Raw genomic sequence first — 12,846 nt, forward strand, 5'->3', positions numbered from 1 at the left:
GGCAGGAGGTATTGAGGAAGTGGGAGTCTGTAGAAAGACTTAGCCAGATTAGAAGAACGGGCAAAGAACTTGCAGATGGAATATAGTGCACGCAAGTATATGGTCACGCACTTTGATAGAAGGAATAAAAGTGTAGGCTATTTTCCAAATAGGATAAAATTCAAAAATCAGAGGTGTAAATGGATTTGGAAATCTTTGTGCAGGATTCTCTAAAGGTTAACTTGCAGTTTCATTTGGTGGTAAGGAAGGCAAATGCAATGTCAGCATTCATTTCCCGAGGACTAGAATATAAGAGCAAAGATGTGATGCTGAGGGTTAATAAACCACACGTGCAGAATTGTGAGCAGTTTTGGGCCCCTTATCTAAGAGAGGGTCCAGAAGAGGTTCACGAGAATGATTTGGGGAATGAAAGGGTTAACATATGAGGAGTGTTTGATGGCTCTGGGCCTGTACTCACTGGATGGAAAGAAACATATTTTCAATTGAAATAAAATTATAAACCACACATTAAACAGATCTTCCTTGGCTCTGTCACTGGTGTATTTTGTACAACATTTCACTTCTCGCATCTGAGCAGCCCACGTTTTTTTACAGCTAGATAGCTGCTAGATATTTGGTACATCCTTTTGTAATATAAAAACTGATCCAAATAAACCATTTAAGAAATGCTTCTGGGTTTATTAAAAAAACCTTCAGATGAGGTAATGGCACTTTGAACTGATTTGGGGAAAGTGTAAACTGACACAAATAGATAATTGGAGAAACAGTCTCTGAGAGATATTATCCATATGGCTGACAGAAAGCAAAAACAAACCTGCCACCTACAGGAAAATATAAATGGTTACTGAGGTGGGCAGAAAAATTACAGACAGAGTTATCAAGAGACACATGAAGTCATGTATTATGTGAAAATAAACCAGGTGAAGCAATACACAACAAATAGTCAGGATCTGAGAAACAGTGAGTGTCAGATGACTTTGAAGACTATGTCCACAGACCCCAAAAGGTAGCTGAATAAATCTAAAGAACACCTTCCTTACTTAGCTAAGGCACAAAATATAACTTTACTGAATTAAAAGCATTATTTAATTGAACATTTCATGGAGATTAACAGTGTTAGGAACTGCTTGAGATTTTGTAATTAATCTATTTTTCTATTGAATGGTTGTTTATTTTAAAATACATGTTCTGTCCCTCAGTGTATTATGCATTTCTGGCGGGGGCGGGGGCCTTCTTCATGGTTGCATCAATGCTATAGATCATTGGGACCTCCTCTGGGGAAGGCATGACCTGTACAAAAGTGTGTGTGCGTGTGGGGGGGGGGGCGCGGCATTACACCTGAAACCGAGAAGGTTCAATATACTTGTGGGCAGGCTGGCTAGAGTTGTTCAGGTGGGTTTAAACTAATTTTGCAGGGGAATGGGAACCGGAGTGAGAGTGCTGAGGATGAGGTAGTTAGTTTACAAACGGAGGCAATGTGGAGTGAGACTCCTAACAAGGAGAGGCTGATGATATGACAAAATTGCAGTCAACAGGATCAGTTGCAACATAAAAGTTGGACAAAAATGAAAAAAGTGAATGCTGAATTAAAGGTGTTACGTTTTGATATGTGCAGGATACGGAATAAGGTCGATGAACTTGTAGCACAGTTACAGATTGGCAAGTATGAAGTTACAGGCATCACTGAATCATGGCTGAAAGATTATAGCTGGGAGCTTAATGTCCAAGGATACACATTGTATCAAAAGGATAGGCAGGTAAGCAGAGGGGGTGGTGTGGCTCTGTTGGTAAAAAAAATAAATTAAATCATTAGAAAGAGGTGACATAGGGTCAGAAGGCATTGAATTGTTGTGGATAGAGCTAAGGAACTGCAGGGGTAAAAAGACGTAGTCATATACAGATCCCCAAAAAGTGGCAAGGATGTGGTCTACAAGTTACAGTAGGAGATAGAAAATGCATACCAAAAGGGCAATCTTACAATATGCATGGGGGATCTCAACATGCAGGTAGATTGGGAAAATCAGGTTGGTGCGGGATTCCAAGGCGGGGGGGGGGGATTTCTAGAATGCCAATGAGATGGCTTTTTAGAGCAGCTTGCGGTTGAGCCCATTAGGGGATCAGTTATTCTGGATTAGTTGTTGTGCAATGAAGCGGAATTGATTAGAGAGCTTAAGCTAAAAGAACCCTTAGGGGAGCGTGATCATAATATAATTGAATTCATCCTGAAATTTGAGAAGGAGAAGCCAAAGTCAGATATATCAGTATTATAGTGAAGTAAAGGAAATTACAGAAGCATGAAAAAGGAGTTGGCAGAATTGATTGGAAAAGAACACTGGCAGGGATGACAGCAGAGCAGCAATGGCTGGAATTTCTGGAAGCAATTTAGAAGGCACAGGATATATACAGAATCAGAATCAGGTTTATTATCACTGGCATGTGTCATGTAATTCATTAACTTCGTTAATTGTTGAGATATAGATCCCAAAGAGGAAGAAGTATTCTAAAGGCAAGATGACACAACCATGGCTAACAAGGGATGTCAAAGCCAAAAGAAAAGCCAAAGAGAGGGCATATAATAGAGTAAAAATTAGTGGGAAGTTAGAGGATTGGGAAGCTTTTAAATACCAACAGAAGGCAATTAAAAAAGTCATTAAGAAGGTAAAGATGGAAAATGAAAGTAAGCTCGCCAATTATACTAGCGAGGAAACCAGAAGTTTCTTCTGATACATAATGTGAAAAAGAGAGGCAAGAGTGGTTTCAACAACCACTCTCTAGAATGGTTCTAGAAGACTGGAAAAATTGCAAATCTCACTGCACTCTTCAAGAAGGGAGAGAGGCAGGAGAAAGGAAATTATAGGCCACTTATTCTGATCTCAGTGCTTGGGAAGATGTTGGAGTCGATTGTTAAGGATGTGGTTTTGGGGAACTTGGAGGCATTTGATAAAATAGGCCATAGTCAGCATGGTTTCCTCAAGGGAAAATCTTGTCTGACAAATCTGTTGGAATTCTTTGAAGAGTAACAACCAGGATAGATGAAGGAGAATCAGTTGATGTGTGTGCTTGGAATTTCAGAAGGCCTTTTGGTGGCATTCATTGCCACACAATGAGGCTGCTAAACAAGCTATGAGCCCATGGTATTACAGGAAAGGTTCTAGCATTAATAAAGCAGTGGTTGATTGGCAGGAGAATAGTAAGGAATAAAGGAAGCCTTTTCTGGTTGGCTGTCTGTGACTAGTGGTGTTCTACAGGGGTCTGTGTTGGGACCGCTTTTTACATTATATGTCAATGATTTGGATGATGGAATTGATGGCTTTGTTGCAAAGTTTGCAGACGATATGAAGTCAGGTGGAGGGGCAGATAGTTTTGAGGAAATAGGGAGGCTATAGAGGACTTAGACAGATTAGGAGAATGGACAAAGCAGCGGCAGATGGAATACAGTGGGAAGTGTATGGTCATACACTTTGGTTGAAGAAATGGAAGGGTTGACTATTTTCTAAATGGAGAGAAAAAACCTGACTTGCAAAGGGATTTTGGAGTCCTTGTGTAGGATTCCCTAAAGGTTAATTTGGAGGTTGAGTCTGTAGTGAGGAAGGCAAATACAATGTTCGCATTCATTTCAAGAGGACTAGAATATACAAGTAAGGATATAATGTTGAGACTTTATAAATCACTGGTGAGGCCTCCCTTTGAGTATAGCGATTAGTTTTAGACCCCTTATCTTCGAAAGGATGTGCTGAAGCTGGAGAGGGTTCAAAGGAGGTTCACAAAAATTATTCCAGGATTAAACGGCTTGTTTTATGAAGAACATTTGAAGGCTCTGGGCTTGTATTCACTGGAATTTAGAAGAATGAGGGGTGACCTCATTGAAGCTTATCGAAAGGTGAAAGACCTTGATAGAGTGGATGTGGAGAGGATGTTTCCTAAGGTGGGAGAGTTTAAGACCAGAGGATACAGCCTCCAAATAGAGGGGTGTCCTTTTAGAACAGAGATGAGGAGAAATTTTTTTAGCCAGAGAGTGGTGAATCCATGGAATTTGTTGCCACAAGCAAAGCTGTGGAGGCCAAGCCTTATGTACATTTAAGACAGAGGTTGATAGATTCTTGATTGATCGGGGCATGAAGGGATACTGAGAGAAGGCAGGAGATTGAGGCTGAGTGGAAAATTGGATCAGCCATAATGAGCTGGTGGAGCAGACTCGATAGGCCAAATGGCCTAATTCTGCTCCTATATCTTATGGTTAGGCCCAGGATAGATCCTCTGAGATGTTGAGACCCAGGAACTTGAAGCTGTTCACCCTTTCACCTCATCACTGACACCTCAATAAGGTCTGCTGTGTGTTCTCCAAACTTCCCTTCCTTAAGTTGATGATTAATTCCTTGGTTTTGCTGACATCGAGTGGGAGGTTGTTGTTGCGACTCCAGTCAATTGGAAGATCCTGTACACTTCCTTGTTGCCACCTGAGATTCTGCCAGCAACTGTGGTGTCTTTGGTGAATTTATAGACGGTATTTTAGCTGTGCCTAGCCACAGAGTCCTGATTGTAGAGGGAGAAGAGCAGTGGGTTATGCATGCATCTTTGAGGTGTGCCTGCACTGATTGTCAGCGAAGAAGAGGTGTTACTACTGATCTGCCCTGACAGTGGTCTCCTGATAAGGAAATCAAGTATACAATTGCAGAGGGAGGTACAGATATCCAGGTTTTGAAACTTGTACCAGGTTTTGAAGTGTGCTTTGCAACTTGGACCTCCAGACAATAGAGAAGATAGTTTAGATGATAACGTGGGTGTTATGAGGAATGAACCAGACCCGAGCCACATTGACCTACACCACAAGTATCTCCCACCTTATCAGAAGGTGTGACCAGTTGCAGTGAGAGAATATGCCAGTTTATTTGGCCTTAGCAAGCAAAGCAGAGAATATGGGATACTAAAATTGTACAAAATATGAGTTAAGAATACTGTCATCATAGAAATGGTGTGATTGCATGAGAAAGAGAGTACCCTCTAGATTTATAAGGTTGGAACTGAAGAATGTGAGGAAAGATTACCTGTAAATTATGAATTTCAAAGGTGATTGTAAAGTCATTAGTAAGAACCTCATGGGCAGTCTGGAACAAGGAGTAACTGTCTCAAATTAGAGGCTTCATCTTTCAGGACAGAACTGAGATCAAATTTCTTTACCAAGCAGATAGTAAACCTTTGAAATTCTCGAGCTAAAAAGGCTGTGAAGGCTCAGTGGCTCAAGACACTGTGTTCATACATCTATTGATTCTTCTGGACACGTCTTCAGTGATGATCCTGGAATGATCGGGTGTTTCGGGTCTTTCAACATCATACAACCTCCTCCAGGAGACCCAGCCGGGGCTGATCAGACCCCAGCTTGTGTCCAGATGGCTAGCTACTTATGACTCCATGGCTCCCCTCTTTTGAGCCACAGCCATCTTGAGGCCCTCTCTGCCGCATTGGTGGTACTGCGGATGACTCTCCTCTTCCTCTCTCCCTTGATGCCCAAAATGCTGAAGGCTCTAACTAAGGAACGGGCTACAAATCCCCTACAACCAACCTCCACTGGGAGACACCTCGCTCTCCATCCAGCCTACTGACAGTTGCTGACCAGTCCTGCGTACTTGCAGAGCTTCCTTTCAAAGGCCTCTTAAGATGTTTTGGAGCCTTCCTTCTCCTCTTCTCTGAACCGTTCAGCTGCGATACTGACAATAATTGTTGTCATGGCTTGCAGCTTCCTATCAACTCCTCCCTTCGCCATTGCCTGCAGAATTTGGTTAACATCTTCATCAAACTGCTTCCACAGTGAAGTCATGTTAGCTGCAGGCCATTTGATCCGCCTCCTGTTAGACTTCATGTTAAAGGGATTAGTTTGCAACACTTGGAGGTTCTGGGCACTATGGGGTGACTCCAGGCCTGGCCCCTCCTTCGTCTCAACGCTGCTCCTGCTTCCGCCAAACACTTCATCCTCGCTTGGTGGATCTTCAAGCTGAGATCGTTCTTGCAGGTTTTGCCACATGCACACTGCTTCCTCATCGACGTTTGTTCATTGCCTGGGTCTGATGTCGTTGTGTCCATCCGACTAGGCTGCTCATCCTCCCCCCCTCTCAGGCACCGCTGGGGGTATCTTTCCCTTAGATTCATTGTAGCTTTTGTGGGGGTCCTCCTCTCAGAGGACACAGATTGGGTTGCCAGCCCGTTCTGCCCCGGTTGCCGTCTCTCCGGGCTGTCACTGACTCTCCAGTCGTCACCACTCCTTTCGTGGTTGTCACAGAGGTAAGTAGAAGTTTATTTATTGAACTAATCAAGGTTATTGGGGTTAGTGCATGAAAATGACACGAGGTAGAAAAACAATCAAGATTTGTTTAAAGGCAGAGCAGGCACAAACAACCAAAGAGTATAATCCTGCAACAAATACAAAATGCTGGAAAAAGAGTAAATAGTTGACGTTTTGGTCTGAGACTATTTGCAAAGGTCCTGAAGAAGGGTCTGGGCCCAAAATGTTGACTGTTTACTGTTTTCCATAGATGCTGCCTGGTCTGCACTGAGCTCCCCCAGCAGTCTGTGTGTGTTGCTTTGGATCTCCAGCAGCAGCAGATTTTCTGGTACTTGTGGGTCTAATCCTGCTTCTGGTTCTTTTTGTTTCTTATGGTAAATTATTTACAAAGAGGTTATTTGCCATGTCAAGAATTAAATTTGTAAATTTGAAGAGGTTGGGAGAAGGATGAGCTAGAAGGGATTTTTTTGGCATTTGATGGCAGAATGGTAATATATAAAAATAAAGTGCTGGAAACATTCAGCAGATTGAGCAGGATCGAGAGAAAATAGAGCTAATATTTCAGGTCAATGACACTTCATTGGAAATTAGCTATCTGAAAGGATGATAGTGGTAGAAGCTGTTATCATATTTTGTAGAACGAAAGGTGCTTTTGAAGCATCTTAATGTTTCACAATATGTACCAAGTGCAGAAAAGTAACAGTAACAGTAAGCTAGGCTGCTGTTCTTCAGCCAACACAACCATATGGACCTAATGTGCTGCAAATTTCCATGACTCCAAGAGATCATTTGGCACAGAAGGGGCCTGTTTGTGTTATCTCTGTTTGCAAGCACTAGTCAATCTGTCACAACTTCCATTTAGCCTTTTCAATTATACGTTCACTTCTGCTTTCAAAGCTTTTTATTGAATCTTTTCCTGCACTTTCAATCAGTGCAAAATAAATTCTCATTTTCTCTCCAGTTCTTTTCTCAAATCTTAAATCAATAACCTCCAGTAATCAACTGTCCAGCCAGTGAAAACTGATACATTCTATCCTCTATCACACCCCTCATAACTTCAAACATCTGTATCAATTTACTTCTAAACATACTGCTTTTGAAGGACATTCTCCCCTCCCACTCTCACCTCCTCTAAATAACTGAACTTCTTTTCATCAGAATTTGAACAGTGGGTTGTTCACTGATGATTTGTCAGTTCCTTTAGCAGCTCTTTGATAAAGGACCCAGTCCCTGACAAATAACATCTGTATGGCAAAGATTCCAGGCAATGGCCATCTCTAATTATGTGCCCTTGACATTCTATGGTATTAGCATTACTAAGTTCCCTACCATCAATATCTTGGGGTCTACATTGATCAGAAATACTAGACTAATCACAAAAATAATCTGGCTACAAAACTAGTTCAGGGGCTGGATATCCTGAGGCAAGTGACTCACCTTCTGCTAATTCTAAACTTTTCTACCATCTATAAGGCACAAGCAGGGGTGCGATGGAATATTGGTATTGGTATTGGCTTACTATTGTCACATGTACAGTGAAAAGCTAGTCTTGCATACTGTTCATACAGATCAATATACAGTGAAAGCCTGTTTATACAGATTAAATCATCACACAGTGCATTGAGCTAGAATAAGGTAAAACAATAACAATGCAGAATAAAGTGTAAAACCTATTGAAAAAGTGTAGTGCAGGTAAATGATAAAGAGCAAGATTTAACGAAGAGTCCATCTTATCATACACGAGTGTAATAACACTGAGACAGAAAGTGTCCATGTTCTTTCAGGCTTTTGTATCTTCTGCCCGAAGAAAGAATGCCTGGTTACTGTGGAGTGTGATGGAACATTCTCTACTGCCTAAGGCAACTCTGAGGAAGCACAATGCCATCGGGGACAAAACTTCTCAATTGACTGGCATGCTGTTCATCATCGGGAACATCCATTCTCTCCACAATGTCACACAGTGGCAGCACTCTAGGCAGTTCCTGAGCCTGGCGGTATGTTCAACCTGAAGGCACTTACCACCAGGCTCAGAGAAAGTCTAGAATGCTCTCAGAGCACCTCCCAAATGCCCTCTACCATCAAGACAAAGGAAGGAAGGAAGCAAGAGCATAGGAGAAGCAATATCTGCAGTTTTCCCTCCAAGAGACACATCAAACTGAACTGCAACAATATCATGGGTGAGTCTAAATCCTGGAACTCCTTCCCCACGACTACAGGAGGAGTAACTTCAACAGAAAGATGATAAAGGATCAAGAAGACAGCTCACCATCAGTTTCTGAAGGGCAATAAATGTTGCCCCTGCCAGTGATGTCCAGATCTTACAAATGAGTAAATTAAAACAGAATCCTCATTTACTGTATCAGTTTATAAATTTTACTGCGGATTATTTTTGAGGTCCTGGCAAATGCTGTATATTGGCATGCTAAGTTTAAAATGACACTGGTTTACAATTCTCAAGACGAAAGATTGATAATATTTTGCAGCGGTCCCCAATCACCGGGCCGCAAAGCATGTGCTACTGGGCTGTGAGGAAATGATATGAGTCAGCTGCACCTTTCCTCATTCCCTGTCATGCACTGTTGAACTTGAACATAGGGTTGCCAACTGTCCCGTATTTGCCGGGACATCCCGTACATGGGGCTAAATTGGTTTGTCCCATACGGGACCGCACTTGTCCCGTATTTCCCCCGCTAAGGTAGAGCGTTCCTATGAAACCTTTCGTGCCGAAATGGCGTGAAGCGAAGAAGCAATTACCATTAATTTATATGGGAAAAATTTTTGGGTGTTCCCAGACCCAAAAAAAACCTTAACAACTCATACCAAATAACACATAAAATCAAAAATAAATAACACTAACATATAGTAAAAGCGTGAATGATGTGATAAATTCACAGCCTATATAAAGTAGAAATAATGTATGTACAGTATAGTCAGGAAGATGAAGGCAAAACCGATTTGTGGGGAAAAAATCGGCACGTAGGCACACAGGTGCCCACGCAAGTCTTCATGGTCATGGTAGTCTTTCCCGGGGTAAAGTGTCCTGGGATTTGACTGCTACTTTTGTCCCTTATTTGGGAGTGAGAAAGTTGGCAACTCTGACTGTAAAAGACATGTTGAGGTGAGTTTAACTCAACTTGAATGCCCCCTCCCCCCCCCCCGGTAGGCCGGTCCACAAGAATATTGTCACTATTAACCGGTCTGCGGTGCAAAAAAGGTTGGGGACCCCTGATATATCCGGTTTGTAAGGCAAGTTAGATGAAGATATTTATTTTATTTTATCTGGAGATAGAGCACAGTAACAGGCCCTATGGTCCAATGAGCCCGCGCTGCCCAATTATAGCCTTGTGAGCAATTAATGTACAAACCTGTACATCTTTGGAATGTGGGAGGAAGCCAGAGCACCTGGAGGAAACCACATGGTCATGAGGAGAATGTACAAACTCCTTACAGTTGAACCCGGGTTGTTGGTTTTATATTAGTGTAATGCTAAACTCTATATTACCATACTAGTGTAAGTAAGTTAAAGACATCGAGGATGTTTTGATGCATCAGCCTCGAGGGAAATTGATGAATAGTTGTGGGGAGAATATTGGAAAAATTGTGGTGGTGGGGGAGGAGGAGCAACACAGGTCTCCAGATGGAGAACCCTCTGGCATACAGAGCAGATACCACCAGTACTGGGCCCACAGATGCAGGCATCTGTGACTTGAAAATATGATTGCATAGAATTAATCTATACTCAGTGCTGCTGGCAATGAGATTTTTAATATGCTTAAATGACTGGGAGAGATTTAAAAAATATCAAAACATTGTCTCAGTGGGGAAACTTCAAATCACACTTATTCACAACTATCAATATGATATAACCATTTTATTAAGAATTATAACTCAAGATAGTAGATCATGACATCTTGAATAATTAACATACACCAAGCATGTTGACAATATTGTCATGTGTCCAGAGTCCTCAGGAACCTGCAGAGATTTGGCATGTCACCAAAAACCTTGGCAAACTTCTTTAGATGTGTGGTGGAAAGTGTTCTTATGGCTACATTATGGCCTGGTATGGGAACACCAATGCCTTTGAGCAGAAAATCATTTGAAAGGTAGTGGACTCAGCCCAGTACATCATAGGCAAAACCCTCCCAACTATTGAGAACATCTACACGAAACGTTGCCGTAGAAAAGCAGCATCCATCGTCAAAGTTCCTCACCACCCAGACCATGCTCTTTTCTCACTGCTGTCATCAGGTAGGAGTTACAGGTGCCTTAGGACTCGCACCACCAGATTCAAGAACAGTTACTACACCTTAACCATCAGGGTCCCGAACAAAAGGGGATAACTACACTCACTTAAGGACTCTTTTATTTTGTTATTTCATGTTCATCATTTATTGATGCTTATTTATTTTCTGCATTTCTGCATTTGCATTTGCTTACTGATATTAACTGTAACCCAGGTTAATTAAACCTCTACCTGCGGAGGGATGAAAATGAAGTTTACTGCATTTTTTTAAAAAAAAAGAGAACTTGGGGGAAAAAAGCTATGCGAGAACGAGATGTGGCTGACTCAGGCACGGACAAGTGAGAGAAATGCAGCAGGCTATTAGAAACTAAAGATATAAGCTATTAGAAAAGGAATTAGTAGTGAGTATCTCTACCTTATTTACTTGAAAATCTCGGGGTAAAACCCGAGGAGGCGAGAGGATATCGATAAAAGGTTTATTGAAGCTACAGCTATAATGAGATAATATCAGAAGAGATGAGTGTCCAAGATCTCTACTGTGTAACCGGGAATTAGTTTTGTTAAATCATACCAAGAAAATTGGTGAATTAAAATACCTCTACTGTTCTGAGTGTTCAATTTGTGTGTGAAATATGTTCAGTAGTATTGAAACTGAGAAATGTTTGGAAATGACAAAATGACAATGTAGTATTGAATTAATTTGAAATAGAAAATAGAATGCGTATTAGAACGTACGAATTGTAATCCTATTGTATACAGGTCAGTATTTTTGTTCGTGTTTTGTGAATCAACTTTCCACGGATGGCCCACTATTCCTACACACCAAGAAATGAGATGGCGAGCCACCCAAGATCGAAGAACCAGCATGAAAATGAAATGCTTCAAGACGTAGAGGATTTAATATGGTTGGATGTATAAGTTTATTTCCATTTGAAGAATCTGAATTTGATTTTCTGGAAGAACAGATTATTTTTGCAAAGACTTTGATAAGTTACTGAATGAAATTTACTTTGTTTAAAAGTTGTGGTTGTTGTGAAAGGAGTTAAGTTGTATATATATTTTTTGGGGTTGAATTTGAATTTGTAGATATATTGACCTGAACTGAAACTGAAGTCAGCCGTAAGACTTAAAAATAGGAATTCAATTAATTTCCTAACTAACTGGGGATAAATAGAAAGGCAGTTGTTAGTCTGTAGACCTTTAATAAGAAATAACACGATATAATTAGTTAGAGTAATCAGAGCAATAAAGGTTATTCAAATGAATCTCACTAATTCTAACTAAAAAGGAATTTGGTTTTCGTTTGCTATCTGAGATTTGAAACCTAAGACAGAATGTTGGAATTTTGAATTGTTCTTGCTCATGTAAATATTGTTATTTTTTATAAACAAACTTGCCTCTAGAAGTGTGAGTTTTCTATTTACTGCCTCCTTTCAATACCTAGAGCTTCTAATGGCCCACTAGCACATGGTGTAGTACTATGTAATTTGAATTCTTCATAAAGAGTGTGGCGACCAGTCACACAGGGTAAGACAAAGCACTACACAGGTGTTACATTACAAGAGACTGGATGTGAATGTCACTGATAAAGGATGTCACCTTCTTGAGGTATTGCTTTGATGGTGGGAGGCTGACATGATGGAGCTGGCTGAGTTTACAACCCTGTGCACTGCTGCCTCCGTATCAGGCAGTGATCCAGCCAGTTAAAGTGCTCTTCACTGTACGTCAGTAAATCTGCCACCTCACTAACCATTTATAATTTCCTGTAGGTGACAGGTTTGTTTTTGCTCTCTGTCAGCCATATGGATAACATTTCTCTGAGAATGTTTCTTCAATTATTCATTTGTTAGCTTACACTTGCCCCAAATCAGTCCAAAGTGCCATTCCTTTATCTGAATAATTTTATAAACCCAGTGACACTATTTAAATGGTTTACTTGGATCTTTTGCTGTGTTACAAAAGCACATATCAAAAATCTAGCAGATCATGCGGGCTGCTCAGATGCGAGGGGAAATGTGGTGCAAAATGATTGGTGACATATCAGATCTCCTCAGACTCCGAATGAAATATAACCACTGGTGTGCTTTCTTTGTATTTGCCTCAATATGTTGGGCCCAGGATAAATCTTCAAAGATGCTGACACCCAGGAACTTGAAGCTGCTCATCCTTTCCACTTCTGACCCCTCAATGAGAACTACCATGTGTTTCCTTGACTTACTGAAATCCACAATCAATTCCTTGGCCTTACTGGCATTGACTGCAAGGTTGTTGTTGTGATATCACTCAGTCAATTATCTCACTCCTGTACACCTCCTTGTCACTA

At 41.1% G+C, this 12,846-nt stretch overlaps 1 protein-coding gene across 2 annotated transcripts in view; it reads right to left on the bottom strand.

Annotated features, from left to right (window-relative positions):
• cntnap2a (contactin associated protein 2a) overlaps nt 1–12,846 on the bottom strand; it is a 1,898,214-nt gene that overhangs the window by 123,740 nt on the left and 1,761,628 nt on the right. The gene's annotated exons all lie outside the window — the stretch shown is intronic.

This window comes from Mobula hypostoma, chromosome 3, assembly GCF_963921235.1.
Source record: "Mobula hypostoma chromosome 3, sMobHyp1.1, whole genome shotgun sequence".
NCBI lineage: Eukaryota > Metazoa > Chordata > Chondrichthyes > Myliobatiformes > Myliobatidae > Mobula > Mobula hypostoma.